We start from the raw sequence: 7,005 nt of genomic DNA, 5'->3' as shown, positions 1-7,005 counted from the left end.
AGCTCTTTGGTTGAAAGACTGACTACAAAATCATGGACCGCACCCACCAAGAAGGGATCTTCATCTCCTGTTCTGGATCTTAGGGATGATGCAATTCTTCCTTCCCACACAATAGGGAGTGAAGTTACAGTGTAATAGCTTGGTTCTCACTCACAGTCAGAATGAAGAACTGCATAAGTACTTCCTGCATGGAAATTAGACATAACTAGAAGAGGAAAAAATAAAAAAATATAGTCAATTTTTTTCCTAAGGTGAAGAAGTAAAACCAATAAAAAGGATATCTGGGAATCTAAGCTAAAAATCAGGGACATACATCTTCCTGCAGATGAATAACAAATGCTTTAAGTATTTAAAACAATATAAAAACTCAGGTGACAAATGCTCACAAAGTTAGCGTGCATGATAACAAATAATAACAATATCACCAAAAGAAAGCAAGGGAAAATGTCCCTTTTTTTTGAAATAGATTTATTTTTCTGGTACAGTGGTGGCGTTAATGGGACTTTAAGTTCCATTCTATCAAATATTGTTACTTCCTTATGAAGCCTGGCTGGAGCTGTCTTTGTGTTGTTTTCTGCTTCTGGCATTCTAAAAGCTCCAGCCTCAGCTACCCCCAGTTTGTAACTGGATTTATTGAGCTCTGGCTGCTCTGTGGATTGATTCTGGTCCAGAGAGATGAAAGTGCTCTAATCTGCAGGTTAGCTGTATGGACTGCAGGGCACAGGTCATACTATGGAATACTTAGGCCATCTTTAATATTGGGTGTGTTCTCTTCTGCCCTTGTCCCCTCTTTTCATCCTTTCTATGCTGAAGCTGGTTTCCTACCATAGAAACTTGACCAATAAATTCTCCAGAGGTAAATTGTGACATATCCCGTATCCCAAGGCTAAAGGTGAGATTCACCTCACCAACCTTTAGCCATCTAAAATTTAGCCATCTAGTCTAAGCAACTCATCTAGGGTCCTCTGTAGCTGAGGGAACTGGATAGGCAACTCCATGGGATAATTGTTCCCTCTCTGTGGCTGGTGTCTGAGACAGCTGTGATGAAACTCCTTTTGGAGATGCCTGTCCCATGCTTTTGTGGAGGGAATGTGTATCACTGGGTTAGGCTAGAGACAGAACTCCTGGATTAAACCCATGGCCATGGAGTTCTGCAGGATGCTGCCATCAGAATCCTTCACAGCAAAAGTGCTGGGGAGTCATTAGGAACAATTAATGCTGAAGGCCCATCTTCTACGTTCACAGGGCAGAGGCTGATGACCCTGCTGCACACTTGGCCACATCAAATATGACTTCTGTAGGCATCATGTAGAAGATTTGTCCATTTTACATTCCAGTAAATGAAAGCTAAACCACTCCCTCCTGTGAACTTGCAAACACAAAAGCTGTTTTCTAATCTACATTTAGATAACATTTTCTAACTGTAAATTGAGCTATCAAGGAGCTCCTGTGGTATGTATCTAAGTGATAGAAACCTCAGGGCTGTGTCAATAGGTATGAGCTGAAAAACTGACTCTTATTTTAAAATGGTTTTTGAAGCCTTTGAACACATTATTTTAGAATTTATTTCCATACCGTCTTCTGCTGTATGTGTGTAATACTGTTCTAATCCTTGGGAACACACATGCTTATTTTTTGTGGTTTCTGGCTTACAAAAGTCTTTTGTTTGTCCTGGGAAAGCATGGTGTTAATCATAGGAAAATATTTTTACATTCCCTCTTTACAAAAAATGAGAAAAAAATGCTTTCTATCTAGAAGTAAATCCTATTCTAGTAAACTATCTTTTAAAATGCAGCTCTAAGTGAAATTCTCTGAAACCTACAGCTAATACGGTCCACATTCACATAAAATCGTCTTAAAATGAAAACTGGTGTCTCAGTTAAATCTGGTTTGTTTCCTTTTTTTTTTTTTTTTTTCCAGATACCATTTTTAAAACTGTGATCCTTAAATTAAGCAGTAACATTTCAATGGGAAAAAAGGGACTTCTTTTTTTTAATAGAATGAGAATTATTTTTGATTCCGTGAGAAGGGATATAAACCATGTATAAACAATGGCAAAAAGGTGGGAAACAAAGGGGCTAGCTGCAGAAAAGAAAGAGATCTGCTTAGATAGGCTGGGGGAGCTGTATGAAAAGACCAAAGAATGAGAATTGCAGTAGGACAGCTAAAAAAACCTCATAAGGGAACTTAAAAGAGGAAAACAATTTATTAATGAAAAATGGATTTGCCTTCCTGGAAGCTTGGAGTAAACACCATCAATGGCTGTAATTCTGTCAGCAATGCCTGAGCTGATTGATCTGGGAGAAGACCAGAGGTGTTCAGGAGGTGAGGTGAAAGCACCGCAGCCAGGCTGTCCAGACCAGGCATTGTCACACAGTAGCTCTCTTGAACCCTGTGAGGAAAGGCAGGTACGTGTGGGGAAAGCAGAGCGTGTCGTGCAGGGCTCGATGAGTGTCTCCAGCCTCGAGTTGTGCTGAGGGGTCGCACCTGGGAGGGCTCTGTGTGAATTAAGTCAGAAAACTGCTGAGCCTGAAACCCACAGGCTCTTAGTTTCCGTCCAGGTGCATATCCACACATGGACTGATGGAAACACCAGGAGCTTGGGAAGGTAGAGGGAGACCTGGTGAAACATCTGATGCTCGGGGGACTGAGGATGTGCATTCCCAGGACCACAGACTGAATCCATACCAGACCCCACTGTTTCCAAGTGAAGGGGTCATGCTGGGGAAAAGAGTAATCTCTTCACAAAACAAACTGCTGGGGAAGAACCCATCCCTTTAATTTATAATACAGTCTATTGAGAGCCTCCTGAAGTAGCAATTTGGGATGACCCCTCTGCATATGCTTAGTTTAGGAGAGCTAATTGCTGGTAGTGCAATATTCCCACATGTATCTGGTTATTGCTTTCACTCTGAACTGCTTTAATCCAGAAGTTTACTCCTTAGCGCTTCATTATCGGGATATCTGGAGTACTGGTTTGTTGCTTCTCTAGAAAAATGCTAACCCTCCCCACCCCAGATTATAACCCAGGGAATGTTCAGTATATTTGCAAAAATAGGTACCCTGAGACTTCTTAAATGACAAAAGTATCTGTGGGTGAGACGCTTGAAATGTTGAAATTTTGGATCTATTCCCTATGAACTGTAGTCATACCCTGAGAGGAGAAGGATGTTGAGTCATAGTGAAGAAAGAAAGAAAAATTGAATGTTTTTTCTATTGCAATCATCCCAGAGGTCAGACGCAACCAAGACAGACAGATGTACAACAAAAACACTGGTTAAATGACTCAAAAGGTTAGGTTTTCAGGCATTGGACTGGAACAGTTCACGTGCTCTGAAAGAAAATACAGAAATAAAGCATATTTTCTTTTTGAGTCTAATGCCTGAAGAAAGATTAATTTTAACATTTATTGGTAGAAACCTTCTGAAGGACTTAGGCTGTCTGAAGGCTACTGTGGATATATGAGGACCAGAATAGAGAACAGTGAAATTGCATTTGCTTTTGGAGGTGTCTGATAGTGGCATAAAGTAACATGTCTTTTGCAGCATGATATAACATAATTTTTTAAAATAACTTATGAAGCTACTCTTTTGCTTAAATAAATTCTTCTTTATGATCACTCAGCTTGCTTTTGCTACACAGAATGATTGCAAAAGTGAATGATGTATTTGAAGAGCTGGCTAAGGCTGGAAAGCATACCAAAAGTAGGAAAGAGTACCAGGCATTCAAACACTTGGCTAAGTTTTAATTTCACAGCATAAGCATATTGTAGCCTGCTATTCATGTATTGATCATTCAATGACTTGCCAGGAAAATAGTTTGACTGTTTGACATAGTCACTCTCCTGTTACAGCTTTTAGAAAAGGTGATATATTTTTCTGAGGTTGTACATTTCCCCATTTGTCATAAGAGAGGAAAATTTGATTCACTATCTACTGCTGTCTAGAGCTGCACATTAAAATGTCCCACAGCAGAGGCTGTTCAGTTTCTAGGACTCATTACCAAGCTGGAACCTCAGTTGAGAAACCAGGGTGATTGCTGGCTTGTTTATCACTGTGGTGATCCGGTAAGAGGAGGGAGCCAACCTTCACCCTTCTGCTGTGCCTATCTGGATTGCCTTCTGTTCTCAAGACTGGCCAGTCAGCTCATCATGGGTCTGGGTGTGACTGCAAGTCATGATGAGTCATGGTTTAAGTGCACAGCTCTACTGCAGGGAAAATGAGGCCAGTTTTAACTCTACTTTTGATTTTATCTCCAGGTTAGTTCTGTGAAAGTCACCAAAACTGTTACACACAGCAAAAAGTAACCTAGTGCAAACCAGACACAGAAGAAGATACTGCCATCAGCATGAAAATTAAAAATAAAAATTTTAAAAAAAGAAAGAGAGAGAGAGAGAGACACGTAAACCTGCAATTCTCTGTACTGGCTCTGATAGCTTCTCAAAACCAGATCATTGGATGGTGCACAAACTAGTGGTTGGTGCTTGTCAGAGGATGAAAGTTACTGAAAACAGCAAGCTGACAATTGGAAAGTGCACTTGCAAATCTGGAACTTGTTATAGAACTGATGGAACTGATTATACAGTGTCATTTCCTGATAACTTGGTTCTTAGCTTTTTTCTTTTTTTTTTTTCTTTTTTTTTTTTTTTTTTTTTTTTTTTTTTTTTTTTTTTTCTCATATGGGGTATAGCTTAGCACACAATAATCAGCAAATTTCCTACTGTTTGTACTTTTCCTCTCCCTTCTTGCACAGCTCAGGATCCACATCATAGGAGTCCAGCTAAGGAGTGCCAGGACCAGAGGAGGAGATTCACAACCTTTTTTTAGAAACCTTTTGGAGCTGAGTTTCTCACAGTGCAAGCAGGAACTTCTTGAAACCAGCGTCAAAGCTTATTTCAGGAGCACAGTTTCTCTTCCCCTTTCCCTTCACGCAATCACAGCATGGCTGAGGTTTTAAGGTACATCTGCTCCAAACACTCTGCTCAAGCAGGGCTGCACAGGGCTCAGGACCATGCCTAGACACTTTTTGGTATCTCTAGGGATGGCAGTGCTTGGTCACGCTTAGAGTGAAAAGAGATTCCCTGATGCTCAGATGGAGCCTCCTTTGTTCCAGTCTGTGCCAGTTGCCTGTCACTGGATGCCATTGAGAAGAGCCCATGTCCATCATCTTTATATCACCCCTTCTGGTATTTTACCTGCTAAGATCTTCCCTTAGCTTTTACTTAGCAGGGATGAAGTACTAAAGGAAGGCTGAAATAGGCCAAAGTGCCTTGTCAAAGACATATTTACTCAGCAAAAATCTCTGGTGTGTTCTTGCATGATTCCAGCAATTTTGAGGGCTGCTTTTTTACAGACAAACCTGTAAATATTGTTCTTAATGGCTGTGCAGGTCTTGAGTGTTTTTGGAGCCTGGCTGCTGCTCCAGCCAGAGCTTGCATAGCCTGGGACCTTTTCAAAACTGTCTGCAAAAAAACAACCTGAAAAAATCAATGAAGGCTTTTTAAATACAGACTGGCTGGTGCAGCAACCTACTGTTACATGCCTTGGGGCTGGTTCGATATCCAAAATGGTCAAACGTATGCTAGGCTTGAGTGCAGTGATGAAAAGCAGTCTGTGAGTATACTGGTGATAGTTTCTTTGCAAATTCTCTATCTTTCCTGAAATTGGCCTCTATCTCTTGTTTGCAGAGCTCACATAGGGTTTTCAGTCCCAAGGAGAGACCAGCTTAGTTACGTGTTGGCTGCTTCACCTCAGCAAGTATTTGGAAGGTTGAGAAAAAGAAGGGAAGGCAGAGGAAGTGAAAGGTTGCCACACTACCAAAAGGCTGGGAGAGAATCTAATTTTTGTGGGTCCTTCTTTGCCCACTTACTTCCTGATAAAGAGACCTAGAAACTTGAATTTCCTATAAGGTGATTCCTGACTGTTGTTTTGCTTAGATTAATTTTCTCTTAGTGTTTCCTGTGCCACTGTGATTCTTTCTCCAGTACAAAATCCTCCTCTTTTATCTATCTAGCAAATTCCAGCTGTATTGACTCAAGGACTGTCCGACTACGTAGCTGGTTGTAGTAAGGCGTTGTGTAAGACTGTTGTCTGTGGGTGGGTGTACTACCCAGGAGAGCAAGACCCTTACAGCCTTTCTAAGAGGATGTGACCATTTATGGGACCTGCAGAGCAGTCTCCTCTACCTGCTTATACCAAGCACACTGCTACTCTTGGGGCATCCAGAGGAAGTGCTTGGCAGAGCAGTCTGCTGCTGACTAACCTCTCAAAATGCCCTGGGGCAGTGATGTTCTCCATGGTGTGCTTATTACCTACTTCTCCTCATGTCCCTCCACCTCAGAATGACTTGGAAAATTTGGGATTCTGGAGTTCAGGTGGAGTTTTGCAAGTTAGGGTCAACTTGTTTACATCTCTGCTTGCAGCTACAGCAGAGCACAGTAAGGTTTGGACCTGATAAGCCTTCAGCTCTGAGTGCTCCCTCACATGCCTTAGATGAATCAAAATTGGACGTTTTACTCTGAGCATGAATTTAATAAATACATACAGAAATTGCATGTGAATACGCAGTAGTGGCTCCTGTGTTATTAAGAGATCCTGAGGTGTGGATGAGGGTGAACAATACAGGGGCATTTTTAACAGCGTTTCTGAAGCAAAGTAACAAATGTAACAGAAGCATTTGGGAATGCAAATCACCACTGCAGCTGGGAATTTAGGCTTTGGGACTGGCACTTATAGCCTATGTAATGAATGTTTATGCAAAATTATACAACTCCAGGGTTGTGAGTTACAAATACTCCAAAGAGAGAGTAAAATGGAATATAGGATGGGCTGAGTCCCTCTTCTGCTAAGACTGAGACACTTAACAGAGCACACGTACATAAGTAGAGGAGTAGTCCCACTAAGATCTGAGTGAACAAGCCTTTAAAAATCCATTCATAACATACCCTGTTCTGTTGCATATCAGGAAATGTCAGAGAAGTGTTTCTCCATCATTCTGATCTGTGCT

General features: G+C 41.2%; 1 long non-coding RNA gene across 1 annotated transcript; it reads right to left on the bottom strand.

Moving 5' to 3' along the window:
* Positions 1-2,238: 2,238 nt before the first annotated feature.
* Positions 2,239-4,178, bottom strand: LOC121354728. Its single transcript, XR_005955323.1, has 3 exons — positions 4,003-4,178; positions 3,154-3,333; positions 2,239-2,392 (listed from the first exon to the last, which is right to left on the bottom strand). It is a non-coding gene; the product is annotated as an uncharacterized LOC121354728 (long non-coding RNA).
* Positions 4,179-7,005: the final 2,827 nt, after the last annotated feature.

This window comes from Pyrgilauda ruficollis, unplaced genomic scaffold, assembly GCF_017590135.1.
Source record: "Pyrgilauda ruficollis isolate IOZ18807 unplaced genomic scaffold, ASM1759013v1 scaffold236, whole genome shotgun sequence".
Lineage (NCBI taxonomy): Eukaryota > Metazoa > Chordata > Aves > Passeriformes > Passeridae > Pyrgilauda > Pyrgilauda ruficollis.
The sequence above is the reverse complement of the archived record's forward strand: the minus strand, read 5'-3'. Positions and strand labels throughout refer to the sequence as shown.